Raw genomic sequence first — 15,252 nt, forward strand, 5'->3', positions numbered from 1 at the left:
ATGCAAATTATGCTCAAGTGAATGACATCTGTGCAACTAGTAGAAATGCACATGTAACTAAACAGAAATCATTGACTTCTGTCAAGTCAGCAATGATTCTTAATGAACAAATAGGACGTGAATCCTGAACTACATAACAAAGCATCGTGTTCTACAGCTCTGTAATCCAGGCCTTATGCACTCAGGGAAGCCTAATGACTTAGGCAAGAAAATGATGGATAGCACAGTTCTATCAGATTCTACTCTTTTTTAGCTCCAACCAGCACATTTGATCATTCCCTACAAAAGAAATCACTGTATAACATAGAGATTATTTCTCCTCCTTCAGGTTTGAAGACCTGTAAATACAGTAAATATAGAGAGTAGGAAATTTGCGAAATAAGAACTATTATATTTTGCACAATGGAAGTAGAGAAATGAGGAAGAAGAGTTGCTTTGATTTTGTAGAGATTTTGTCGATCACTCTTCCGCTGTGTCTAGTAAAAAAAATATTCCCTGAAAAGAAGTGAAGAATATGTAAGGAACACAATACATCAATGCAGATTTTCTCAGTGAAGTGAAGATATATCCAGATAATTGGATTACAATTTAGGATTTAACCCACGGTGTAGTTCAAAACCAGAACATGGGGATCATTCCATACTTTGAGAAATCCTGACTGATTTCTCCTGTTAGATATAGAAACGTTTAACAATATCAAAAAATTTCTGGAAACAGTTACATATGAATTATTCAGTAATTTGATTTTATTATCCAATTGTTTTAAGAAAACAATTCAGTTGTAGTGCCCTAACAGAAATATACCATAGTCACTTTGAAAGTTTCATACTGTGAGGTAGACTGAAAATTTGCTGGATAGCTAGGCTTAGAATGGGGTAATCGCTGACAAAAAGTCTAGTTGGAGGCCAGTAGCTATCAATGTATTTCACAGCTCAAGATTGGGTCCGATCCTGTTTAATATCTTCATTAACCATCTCAGCCCTAGAACAAGTGACACAACTTTGGAGATAGGTGGCTCTGCTTGGGGAAGGAGGTAAGATGGATGAGATGATTGACAAAGGTCCCTTCCAACCTCAGGCATCCCATCATTCTGTGAATACAAAAGCTACTCTCTGGGGGTGGCAGACACTCACAGGGTTATTCTGTCATCACTTGTAACCTGAAAACACATCACAAGGATTTGTCATGGGAAGATGCTGAATAGTGAATTTATTATTCGTTTTTTTTTTTGCTTCAATAGCAAATTTCTATTTTTCATAAAATCCTGAATTATTTTTATTTCAGAGTGCACAAATAGGAGGACTAAGTGCAATATGAAAGCACAAGCAGCAAACACATGTTCTTCTAGAACAGGTAGAATTGATAAAACAAATACAATGCATTGTTAAAGCATATAATAGAATAGCAACCACCACAAAATGGTAATTCTTATCCAAACAAAGGGAAAAGCTATAATAGGAATACGTCCACATGCTCTTATTTCTTTGCTATGAAGTATTGTGAACAGCTCCTAGGAGCTCTGAAGTTCATGATTTTTCTTTTTAAATCTCAACTAAGTTATCAAGATCTAGTAAACGTCCCCAGCGTAAATCACACATGCACAAACAGGAATTTACGTGTACCTCCACCACTCTGGCTTTTTAATGTTTTATTTCTTTTTTGATATTCAGGAACTTACTAAAACCAAATAACAAGTATTCAAAGAAAAGAGCAGTAGTAAAGGTAAATTTACATTGATTTTGATGTTTTTGAAAGTGTGAATTCAAAAACTACATACTTTGAGCTTTCAGTACTTCACAATTAACATCAGGTAAGCTCCATTAACCAAGAAGAGATTGGGAAACCCCATTCTGCAGACAGAAAATCTATTTTTCCTGAAACAATTTGTTACACACACACAAACACAAACTTCTAATCAGAGAACAAGTAGAATAGACAAATCTATAACCATTGTTTCTAAATCTTCATTTCTACCTCTTTATCTCAGATTTTCTAGCATTATCTTATCCAATTTAGATTCTATCCACCACAACCTCTGCTCTTTTCAAATCCTTTATCCCCCTCTGTGTAAATATGCCATTTTCCTGGCAACTGCAGAAAGAACCTTTCTGTCTACAAACCCCAGCATGGGTCTCATGCAACAGCTTAATGGCAAGGCTTGTGGAAAATAAAATTGGATATCTTTTGCAGGAGAGAATAAACCAAAGCAAACTTCAATACCTTGAAGACTTAGTTCTCCACATATGCCATATGTGTTTCTGAGAATATTCTATTTTGAAGATTTCCAATAGTCTTGTAAAAAATCCAATTCTAGCTTCCTAGATATGTTCTAAATAATAATAATAAAAAAGATTTAATTTTATCTTTGTGGATTTTGGTGAGGATAATATTACCTCTGCTAAGCATGGAAACAGAATAATTGTACAGTGGATCAGACTACGCATCTCAGAATACTAGAGTTTAGTGGATCACCTTTGACAGTTGTCAGGAAGAAAGAAAATTCTTAAAACCCAGAATGCATAAATCAATTTTCTTTGTTTCTGGAATTCAGTACTTTGGGGAACTCCTAAGTCAGAGACTTTATCAGAACACTGTCCTAATAAACAGCAGTGGAGATGCTTTTGTCATTTCTCTTCTTGTAACTTGTTTTACTACAGACTGGCATAAAGATGCTTAGAAATCCTTTTAAAGCTTTATTTAAGATGCCATAATAAATAAAAAAATATTAATTTGTTCCTTTTATTATTCTTAGTAAAATTTGACCAAACAGGTTCTAGACAGCCCACCCTAAGTTAAAAGGACAACCTGCACTTCTACTGGAAAATGAGGATATGTTTGCACAACTATCTTCATGGTTTCCTCCTCACACTACCTCTGGAAGCACATGTGGCACTGCTAATTACTGCTTAAATCCCGCCACACTTCCACCACAAGAGGAAGTGAAGTGCTTCTATGGAGGGGATGGTGCTACTAGCATATGAAATCTACAATACTTCCATTACTGTAAGTAATGGACTGAATGTTTGGACTGAAGTAATGCAGGACTTAATGGGTCCAGAACTGGTTTGTACACAGCCAAACGTAGTGTCTGTGATGCATTTCCAAGATGAGTCCCCACATGCTGTTTGGCTTTGGAGGAAAATCCTTTCAACCAAACATAGTTATGTCTTAAGAACATCCCAGTGATCATATCATGTATCTCAGTTGCATACAAGGGCACATTTCTGATCTGGTCCACATCTTTAGTTATGGATTAATGAGAAGTAACAAAAACGCATGTGAAAGTGGCCATAATAGTGAGGGTGCTTTAGAAGCAGTTGCCTAATAGTTTAGCACAAGCATTGCAAAATACAAATATTATTGACCTAGGAACATATCGTCTATGTTGCTAAAATCTTGTTAATGAAAAATATAGGAAAAGCTATCCAGGAATACATCTTGTAGGAACTATAATTGCCCTTATATATATATCTTTAATGACTTACAGAAGAATCTGCAAACAGACATTCCAGAAATGCCATCGATCTGTAATCTTCGCTGAATGATTGTGCTACCTTTCTTTACTCCTTGCTTTAACTGACTTATTTATTTTTGAAGTTTTGGTTTGTTTTTTTTTTTCCTTAAAAACATCAAGGAATTTTCCTTACCTTTTCAGAGTCTACGCAAATTCTATTTGGCAAGAATTAAGCTGACTTATTTTTATTTACCAGTCGATAAGATTCATGTTCTGATGTCCTTCTGATAATAATAGTTCTGGCAAAGCTTCTGAGGCTGTTTTGCTCTTTTTCATCATTTATGTATGATAGGCTTTTAGTCATATATTACCATGCAGATTAATAAACACACGAGTCAGTTTTTAAATATATATACATTCACGGAATGATTTCACTCCATATTAGTATCAGAGACTCCTCTTTTTGGCAGAAAAGAAGAGATAAGCACAGACCACTTCCACATTTTAAGATGATTTAAAGCTTACTTTAGAGATACAAAACCACTCTTTCAGAATAAATCTAATATGCAAAACCATCCTTTCACATGCAACATTACCTCTGAATTGCAGAAACATTTTTACAAATGAGTCCAAAGCTCTGAGAAACAGGGTAAACTTCACATATTTTTTTCAGCAAAAGGGCAGGTAAAAAACAAATAGCTTCACATGAAAAATTTGCTTTGAAATATAGTTACTATAAACTATAAAAAGAAAGTAAGGTTGATCTTGGACGTTCATTTTACATTTCAACAAGTCAACTTGTCTCCTTACTATTACCACATTTTTTACAGCTACCTAATAATTGAGTTCTTCAGTCTGGAAAATGCAAGGCCAATGACAAATGCGCCGTAAATCAACACTGATATGAGTATAAATAAGTAAATGCTGAAGATCTTTGTACTGACGTTAAGGTTGTTTTTAGCACTTGTAAACTTTCTGTACTACCAAAGGAATGACCAAATTCATAAAACATTAACAGAAAATCATTCAGCCAGTCTTAGATTAGATTCATACTGGGACATGGGGGACAATGTGATTATTTTGAATTCTGGTTTGTAGGAAATAAGTATAAATTTAGCCTAAAATTTTAAGTTGTTGTACAACCTCTAGGCTACAACACATGTTCACTTTTAACTGTCAGAGAAGATGAATGAGTCATAATGCTGAGATTTTTTTACCCAAAATTTTCAAGTTAAATAGGAAGTTTCATTTTGTTCAAAATATCTCCATAGTATCTTAAAAGAGTGTAAGTCAAAGTAGCAAAGAAAAAACAGAGAAATCTACTGTAATCTTTGGAAAATTTTTCGCTAGAGGGTCAAGACTTCTATAATGAATGCTAGAAAGCAGGAAATGGTATCAGAAATTTTAACAGTTTTCAAGTAAGTATATTCCTCACAAAATTTTTACATATACAATATTCTTCTTTAGTCTGACAATATGGAAAGTTGCATTGCACTCCTATATTATATTGTAATTATCTTGAAAGTGATCTTTTTTTAAAATTATACTTATGATTCGAATAAATTTCTGAAAACTCTCAGCTGAAAAATATCATGTTCCAATACTTGTGGATCAAGACAAAAATGTGTAAACTTGTGCAACTCTATCATTCAAAAAGCAAAAATTGTTTTTATATAAGCGCATTTTCTCCAATGATTTCATTCTAAAGAGCTATAAACAGATGGAAATGGAAACCAATCCAGAAATTTCTTCTTTCTACTGGTGTGTTTTGAAAACTTAAGTATATTTAACATTGATTTTTATTGCATAGACTGACTCACAGAAATGGCATTTGAGAGAGTGCATGTGAGGCACTGATTTTTTTTTTAGTAGATTATTCTTCTTTACAATTTTTCTTTGCCTCAAGACACACTTGTCAGAAAAATATACCAAAAATTTCCATTCTCAGTTTTCCAGACAGACTCAATGTCTACTGATTCCAGGATCACTTTACAAATAGATTTGAATATTTTTTTAAATCTAAACTAGCATCCAAATACAAACAATCTGGTAAATATATGTGTGCTCAACATATGCTTTAAAAGCAACTAGACTTCTATTATTTCTGCTTTACTATCCTCTTATTAACAAGAACAAATGTAATAGTCTGATGAAGCTCTCACAAAAGTGAGTTGAAGATTTTCTATCTAATTAAATAGGAACAAAGGAAAGCCTCAAATAAAAACACAGAATGGAGCTGTAAGTGTTTCTTCAAAGTCATGGAATTAAATCATATAATAGAGTTTAGAGAGGGAGTTGAGCCCCACGTATGCTCCAATTTCCTATGTGTTTTACTCAGGCAAGAAAAATGAATTGCAGACTTTGCTTTACTGTCACTCACACTCAAATAGCCTGATGTTGGGTAAAGTTGATGATCTCCCCCATCCATTTACTCCTCACAAAAGGGTCAACGTATTACTTAGATATCCTGTGCTTTTCTCCAGCTTAAAGAAAATATGAGGTAGCCATGAAATGAAGTGCAATCTACTGCTACTGTATAACAAAACAATATTTCTGGCATCCTAAATTTATCATGGCAATATTAGAGCTTTGTAAAGCCTACAGGTTTGTGTGCCATGCAAACTGTAACATATAGGCTTTGCTCAAAAGAACAGTTTAATTATTTATTTTCAGTAAAACTTTCTAGACTCAGATAAAGTCTCCGGTCACCTGTTGAATTAATTTCCAGTTCCTGAAGAGAAAAACAGTTCTTTAGAACTGAGATCATGACCCTCAGTGGTGGCCTCCTTCAGCCAACAAAAACAACGTGCAGCTGCCTGTTTAATACCAGTTAGAGAGGCTGAACTGCAGACCTATTGCCCTGAGCTCTTTAGATGAAAATGAAATTGTCAGGCTAGCATTTCTGTGTCACCTTTTACAGTACTCACTTTTCTTGTGGGGTGCTGCCTATCTCACTTTCAGCAAAAGCTACTTTCTGTGCCTGTCTGTGTAGAAGAGCGCATTCAGGAATTATCAGTTGACAGAAAGCCCTGGAATATGGACCACCATACTTTAAAAAAAAATTAAAAAATCTTCACTTTTATGCTGTTAGTCTTGCAATTAAAAAAATAAGTCTTAAAATGTCATTCCACCTAACACACGAAAAGCACTGCACTTTTCCTTCCCTAGGGACTGCACTTCCTGTCTGATGGGCTTTAGGACTACACAGCAGTATTTCTGACAAAAATTCCTGAGCTCCCATAGGCAGCTTGTAGCCTCCTGAAGCTGAATCAACTACATCCTTTGGGAACATTAAACTCAAGATCACAAAAGAAATACATACATATATATTTATATATCACCAGGTGTTTGCTTCCGAACTCTCAAAGTTTTACAACATGACAGCATCTTCTCACTATTTAAAAAATGCTTTTCAGTGAAAATATCACACATGTATTTTCACATGAGATTTACTGATTATTTCTTTAGAGAATGAGAAAAATATTTCTGATGCAGAACCCATACTCTATAACCAAAATTATGCAGTAGAAGTTAACCTTTTTACCAAATTTCAGTTAACATCACAAAGAATTAATCTCTCTCTGTGTCCTTCTCCAGAATGAGTTCCTTAACTTTAAATATTTTCTACAGAACAAAAATCTTACACAAGGAAAGTATTCAGAGCTCTTAAAAGTAGCTGCATGACAAAGTGAAGTTGCATTCAAAAACTCATCTCTCAACAGCGCACTTTTTTTTCTTTTTCTCTTTCCTTTTTTTTTTTTTTTTTTGGTTTTGTTTTGTTTTAATATAGCAAAATAAAAGGAACAGATGTTAACACACTTCAGCCAAAACTGAAGTAAGCCCTAGCAACTGATGAAAGATATTATGATAAAATAGATAATTCAAACACAGAAAATGAACACAGGAAAACCTAAAACTACAAAAAGACTATAGGACAGTCAGGTTGGTACTCAGCATATCCAATTTGTGCAGTCCTGCAAATTATGCTAGCAAAGTAATTTTCACTTGGCATGATAAAAATGGAAAGTAATTTCTCCTCTGTTGCACTGATGCTCCTGCTACCTCCCTCGGTAGACCTCCAGGTTGTTGTCCACAAATAGTCTGTAAGCCAAATGCCACCCTCAGTTACACAAATCCAAGCCTACTGGGTGCATAGCAGTAGCTGGCATCAGTATTTGGCCTCTCATACTAAAATGAGCTATTAGTGTGATGACAGATCTATAAAGGGAGGTATTTGCTCTGTGACAGCCGATTTGTAACAACTTTCATGCTGCAACCTTATTTCTTTGAAAATGACTTTGTCTCTACTACTTGGTGGATTCTAGATGAGCATGCCTGGTATACAAACAAAAAGTATATTGGAGGAGCCCAATAACTGTGCCATCAACCAAGTCAGAGTTAAGTGGGTACTTTGTTTCACGCATGTTCTGTTCTCTCATCATTCCCCCAAGAAAAGATCCTGCAATATCCAATTAGGGTCACAAAATGCAGCTCTTTCAGCAGCTGTTCTTTATTACTGCTCATACTGCAAGGAATGCGAGGAAATTTTTGTCTTACTGCAGATGAGGTAAAGCAATTCTGTGCACACATCTTTAAATAATGTTGATATACAAAATGCCTCCTCATTTTCACATATACTGCCTAGCAGCAGATAATTGGAATTTAGTTATATATTATGCTTTTGGTGTGTAACAATAATACATACATTCCCATACATAATGTTTCCAATATTAGTCAAAGCAAAAAGGATTAAAACCATAGTTTTGCAACTTAAATCAGCAAAAGAGATTAAACTTGTGAAATACTAAACGTCTATAGAAAGATAGCATATATTCATCTGTATCTATTAAATCTCTTAGTAAAGGAGAAAAAAAACAGTATATTTTGAAACTTAATTCAGTTAAGAGACTGGAGAAAATTCACCAGTAGTGGCAGCTCAAAGTATAAATTAATTTCCCCAGAAGCAAGTTTTAGAAATACTCTAGAGTTATACTTAAAAATTATCAGTGAATCTTTCCTCCTATTTTGTGAAGGCCACCCATGGGAGATATTTTCTTGGAGAAAGGAAAGGAAAGGAAAGGAAAGGAAAGGAAAGGAAAGGAAAGGAAAGGAAAGGAAAGGAAAGGAAAGGAAAGGAAAGGAAAGGAAAGGAAAGGAAAGGAAAGGAAAGGAAAGGAAAGGAAAGGAAAGGAAAGGAAAGGAAAGGAAAGGAAAGGAAAGGAAAGGAAAGGAAAGGAAAGGAAAGGAAAGGAAAGGAAAGGAAAGGAAAGGAAAGGAAAGGAAAGGAAAGGAAAGGAAAGGAAAGGAAAGGAAAGGAAAGGATGCTACAATTTAAACAAGAATATAACAGAGAATGACAAAAGTCATCCCATATTTACAGATTTTTGTATATATTGTAGTTCATAAACATGGTACATTAAACAAACAAAAAAGAATAAAAAAGCAGTAGAAACACAAACAAAAACAAATCGCTAAGAGAGGAGGTCAAACTTGTTTGTGGAGATTTACGGACTAAATGGTACTGATTCGAATTTAATTTGTTACAGAGTTTGATTTTATTACTGCTCAGATATAGACTTTGACAGAGTCCTAATTTGCAGAGTGTGCACTCTTAATCCCAACTGCCACTCAAAACTTCCACGAGTTTTATTTCTGATTTATGGGGAGTGATTTTGAGAAGAAATTCTCCTAGAAGTGCCACAGCTAAAATAGCATCTTCTTACTTATGATATCCTTTATACAAAATACAAAATGTTTTCACATAAATAGAAAATGTAGAGGAAAAAAGACACTTCAAAGGGCAATTTAAAAACAGGTAAAAGAAAAGCCAAATTTTTACTTCTTTATTTTTTTTTTAATGTTTGTGGTGGTGGTTTTGTGTTTTTGGCTAACATTGGCTTTACATGAGAAGATTCATTTGATAATTTGGTTATTTACAACAGCAATTTCTGTTTTATTTCAACATTACTACTTTTGTATATAAATACAATAAGGGAAGATTTATGCAGGGCATCTCAAAGGTCCAATTGAGAATAAAAAAATTTTTTTTCTACATGATAACACTTGAATGTCCATAGAATATAGATGAAGTCTGGCTGCTTGGTACAAGCTGCTTCTAGGCACCATTATCCAGGAAATGACTTTTTTGTACTAAGTTCGCAGCAAAAGGTTGAAAACTACATTTTATGTAGTTGAAGCTCAGCTAGCCTCTAAATTTTCTCTATTTACAAGATAACTGGAGGTCAGGCAGTTACAGGTATCTAGATAGACTTTGTGTAGGAAGAGATCTAAGATAAATGATGCTCTGAAGTGTACAGAGATGCAAGTAACTTGATTATTTGACTCGGACTTACAACCATACACAAGTACTCAAAGTGAGTGCTGATGAACAATGTCCTTCAAAAAGAAGGAAAAAAAAAAAAAAAAGGCAGCGTAAAGCAAAGCAGGAAGCCAGTATTACAGAGTGTTTTCTCAACCTGAATCAATAAACCAAAAATTGCATTGCGAAGGAGCTGCATGATCCTGACATGGATATGAAGTTATAAACTCTTTCATTGTTAAGTCATGAGTTCAACTATGTTTCTTTCAAGCTGTGAAAAACTAGTGCTATCCAGTTCCCTTTTGGTGGCCCACATGAAGAAAGCACACAGGCTCAGCCAGGAGGATGCTGGATGCTGCCCCTGTCATTAGATAATGTCAGCAATGAATACAACCACAGGATGAAAATGCAGGCTGAACTGAGGTGACTAGTTGAACAGGATGCCTGGGTATTGATAGGGATCCTGGGAGATGGGCTGTGTATTTTGATCTCTAGATTATTAGAATTGTCAGTAATTAGCACTCAATTACCTTTTTCCACTATCACAAAGGTATATTTGATAGTAAAGTATACTAATTAAACAGCGCTTTTCAACAACTGACAAATCAGTTTAAAAAGTAGCATTAGCAGATCAGTGTATATGGAGAGAACACAGGGCTTTCTTTTGGAGAAATATTTTCCTTGAAGGTGTTTATCAGACTAACAGCATGACCCAAAAAAGTCCTTTCACACTCTGTGTCCACTCAACAACACAAAATATTAGAGAGAGAGAGAAAGAGAAGGTACTTGCATTTGCAGAAATGTGCTTTAAAATTCAGTGGGTTCTATTTCAATACTGCTGCCTCCTATACCTAAAATACTTTAGAAAATTGAATCAAAACTGAGATTACTGTTACGTTTTGTTTAGGATTTGTTACTCTCAGGTGTTATCAGATAAGGTAGGTGTGAGCTGGATATATTACACAATAAACCATCTTTAAGATGTCAGACACAGAGAAAATTAACTACTGATCTTTGCTTCTCCTGTTACCATAGGCAGACAACAAAGAATCTAGTGGCAGAAGGTGTGATTTTGAAAGTGGCAGCAGAGGCAGGAACTAGTTACAAACTTTAGCAATAATTCTTAGTATCATACTGATTTTCCCATACTGATTTTCCCCTCCCTTTTATCAGTATCAAAATATTTGCCTAGTTCTCATGTTGCCTCTGTTTCTATTACCTTCCTTTCCTATCTCATGTTTCAGACCCTTCATTTGTTGTTACGCAATTGCAGATGGCATTTCTTTACTCCACTGGATGTAATTTTATTTGTTTGTATGTTTGAACAAAATTCTAAGTAGATCATGGCACAAAACAAGGAGAGTTAATTACCTGTATTAAATGACCCTTCCAAAAATTCCTATCTTAACAGTCTTTCAATTTCTATATTTTAGCATAAATAAATTCTGTAAAGGATTATTAATTGAAAAAAAAAAAAAACAATGGAGGTGGTAAATCAGATTTGAGTGTTGATTCAACACAAGTTAACTGTTGATTTTTCTCTGCTGTTTCCAATATTTTCTCATGTTTTTGAATCTTTCCATTGTAAAGTAATCACTCAGTCCTGATAAACTCAATGTCTAGCCATCACTGTAATTAACTCCAATGCAATCATTCGTACTTGTGAGGCTGAACTCAGACTTTCACTTGTGACAGATTCAGCAGTGCATGTGTCTAGCAGCAACACAGAACCAGAATCTCAAGCTCCCGAACAAAAAGATAGGAGACTGTAGATGTTTATAAAATGCTGAATAAGAGATCACAATAAAGAGGCTTCAAACTGGTTTTGTAGAATTAGGTGTAAATGTATGTAACTTGCTCAAATCTGACATTTGTAAATTCAGAAATTAACCTCCACAATACAAAAGTTCGTTACCTTACATTATCCAAACTTCTAATACGATAAAAAAAGATTAGGTTAAAGCACACTAAAAACACTACAAAAACTGGTCCATCATGAACAATAAAATCTCTGTATACATTGTAGATACGCAGGCATTCTTGCAGCCCCCTCTCATAAATCCAGACCTCCCTATATAGTTCCAGACCTATTTGATTTATCTCTTTCTACATCCTGCTACATAGTATGTCATGTGTATGCATAAAACACACACATACATAAAAATTTATATAAATCTTTTTTTATACAGAGAAATCCCCTCAAAGCCAGCATCCTATAGACTTTAAATCAATTTATTTTAATCTAATCTTCATCTGTAATGGTTTTCTTGGCTGTAGTCATCAAGGAAACATCTTGGCAGGTGGGAAAGAATGAAAACATATAACATTTGTTTCTAATGGTTCCTATGCACCATGTAGTTTTAACTTTCCAAAGCAGAAATGCCTGCAAAACCCATGAAATATGTCTCGGGTTGAAACTGACCTCTGATGTAAACTTAGATTTGCACAGCTGAGAACTCTCTAAAAAACGACCATAAAGATGTCAGAAACTCCTTAAAATATCTTAAAAATCATCGAAGTAAAGTTTCTAAGTGAACTTTTCTATCTAAAAACAAAGCTGAAGTGGATTTTTTTCTATATTTTTAAACTTTTCCTTACATTTACAAAACACAACTTCCTGATTTTTCCTACATTTTGTGGGAGCTTAAAATGAATTATCCTAAAGCTATGTAACATATTCAATTTCTGTACATTAAGCAAAGTGATTACATACAGTTAATATTTAGGAGAAAATTAGTTTCAGTCCTGAACTGATAGAATACAATGCAGATGAGTAAAACACATGCTGCAATGCTCAAAATAAGTAGTTCAGGAGACGTACCTTAATAGCATTCAATAGAATGTAATCATGCCTGCAGTCAGGTTTTTTCTTCTTCAAGTACCTCATGGATGGGGTACATTCAACATCTACCCTTGCATCAAACATTTTCACCTCTTTGTGAAGACATCAGGACAGTACCGCATCTGAATACAAAATTATATTTATTCAAGGCAATTCATATAGGACATAATATATTCCCTACTCAACTGCCACCTCTATAATAGTAGGCAGAGAATAAAAATGAACAAACAAAAAAAGTGAAAAGAAAGTCCAAAACTATTGCAAATAAATATTTGTACCTGAAATTTAAAAAAATAGAAGCTTCAATTTGAAGTGATTTTGATTGTTACGCCTTGACCTGAGGGAAAGTCATCTATAGTGGTTGACCCACTTCAGTTTTAGAGAAAATATTTTTCTAGCATGAATTGCTTAGACCAAACTTCTAGAAATCTCCCTGTATTGTTAGGCTTCTACTCCCAGTTGCCAGATTCAGTGCCTTACTAATTGCCTGGGGGTACAGTGCCTTGCTTACAGAAACAGATTATTTTCTTGATGAAATAGCAGGATTTGCACCTGCAGACACTTGGCTTTGGAAGTCTGGCAAACAATCAGGTGGGCAGCTGGGGAGCCTAGCTGCCCAGCAACCTACTGGACTCGCCTCTGGAAAGCTATGAAGCCTGTCAAGTTTCACATCAGCATGTGGACACTCTAGCTGGCAAGACAGCTTGCCAAGAAAAAAAAAAAAAAAAGAATCCAGGAGAGGGTAGTCAGTGTATGTTCTAACTTGCCTTCTGTCAGTATCCCAGATGCAGTCAACACACACTAATAGAAAATTTTAGTTGTGAGGCATCAGCACTGAATAATGAACAAAGTATATTAGGAGAAAATGCTACCCACTACTTTCCTATACTTCTCAATCCTCAGGAAAAGAATCAGCTGGAGGCTAAGATGATGTTTCTTGCAGATATTGTACTGTGGAAAATAAATGAAAGCAGATCAGCAGTATTCTCAGGCTGCATGGAATATAATGTCTGCACCATCTTGGTCAAGACTGCTCTGGGGCACATTCTTTGAAAGGCCATGTCTGTAATTTACATTTGTTCGCACACCTCATAAAATTGCAGAACCGAGATACTTACAGTGTTAACCACTTATTCTTTCAACCACTAAAACAATAAGAAGTCAGTTTGATTTTAATTTATGAACTGAAAGGAGGTTGGTGGTCATGGATTAGCCCTGTGCAGGAGTCACTGAAGAGTACAAGCAGCTCCTTGTCTGGTACAGAATATCTCTGCTACGAAACTCTGCTGATGGATAGATGAAAAAGAACAGACAGCAAGCCCTGCTCTTTGTAGAAGTGGTACTTTTCAGAGCCATCAGCAGCTTTCCATCATAGGGCTTGATTATGGCAAACACAAATGTGCATATGACCACATGAGAAAAAAGGTTCATCTAATCTATTACTTCAGTAGGTTTGCACCTGGCCCAGATTGATTTTTTTGCCAAGATCATCTGACTGCTATAGCTGGCAGTAGAAGAGAAACTGCTCATGTTTTCAGAGTTTTCCGGTTGGCTGCTTCTCTCATTTTAGACTGGCATAACATTCTCACTTGAAGAAGCACCTAGTGAATGTGGAATTTTTTATCACATTTCTTACATTAACTCTGCTAAGTCAAACCTCTCCCAAAATTAAAACTTGAAATAAAATAATGCAGAGAAGAAAATAGACAAAAAAAAATTGAATACATATATTATGATTCAGTTTTATTTTTTTAAATTCTCGTAACAGGCTAGAATTTAAAATTCATCTGTAGAGTGCTTCATAAAGTTTTTGATCTTAAAAATCATTTGATCCTAAACTGTAAATACGATTACCAAATCATCAAACAAAACAAAAAAGTAAGAATGTACATCAATAGATAGGACTAAACATAATTAAACAAAGTAGAGCAGCTTTTCCAAGACCCCATTCCTTAAGCGTCAGGAAGGAATATAAACCAAGAGTATGTGCTGCATTCACATCCAGAAATCAAATTCATCATTAACTATTCTGGTCACAGTAACATCATAAAGCACTGTCTAACCACCCCTGACCCTCCCAAACTACAATTTTTTATGTACTGAAATTATATGCCTCTTATTCTAGTACATTAAAAAAGAAAGCCAAAATGCAAGTGAAGTACCTTGTGATCCATCAGAATTTGAGAAGGCACTTGGAATAAAACAGATTTTGGCCATGTTGACAGCTAAATTTGCTATAATCAGGCTAAAGAAAAATAAAAATGTGTGTCATAGCATCACCACCTTTCTGTAAGAGTACTGCTAGTAGTGAGCAGCTGTGTAAGTTGGTCTGCAGAAGACATATAGACACAAACTGTTTTTATCCGTATGTTGTATTTGAGCAATGATGGAATAAGAATCCAAAGGAATAAAAACAATGCAAAATAACTGTTATTCAGCAATGATTCATATTTTGAATGAAGGAACAAGAGCAAGGACAATATTTTTAAGTTTAAACCAAACAGACATGAAGTGAGAGTTAAAACACATATTTTGGATGATTCTAGGATTTAGAAGTCTTACAAAGCACAATCATTTTCATATTTTGCCATCTCCATAGACTACCTTATTCTAGTATAGCTTTTTTTAGAAATCTAG

General features: G+C 34.8%; 1 long non-coding RNA gene across 6 annotated transcripts in view; it reads right to left on the reverse strand.

The window, feature by feature from the left end:
* The window catches only part of LOC116235064 (uncharacterized), a 367,124-nt gene that overhangs the window by 251,521 nt on the left and 100,351 nt on the right, over nucleotides 1-15,252 (reverse strand). The window contains exons 4-5 of one of the 6 annotated variants that reach the window (XR_016468532.1): nucleotides 13,505-13,566; nucleotides 12,595-12,737 (exon numbers count right to left, since the gene is read on the reverse strand). The exons of the other annotated variants lie outside the window; for them this stretch is intronic. This is a non-coding gene — a long non-coding RNA (uncharacterized LOC116235064). The remainder of the gene's footprint in view (nucleotides 1-12,594; nucleotides 12,738-13,504; nucleotides 13,567-15,252) is intronic. 6 annotated transcript variants of the gene reach the window in all.

The sequence above is a fragment of the Phasianus colchicus genome, chromosome 8, assembly GCF_987193195.1.
Source record: "Phasianus colchicus chromosome 8, bPhaCol1.hap1.1, whole genome shotgun sequence".
Classification (NCBI taxonomy): domain Eukaryota; kingdom Metazoa; phylum Chordata; class Aves; order Galliformes; family Phasianidae; genus Phasianus; species Phasianus colchicus.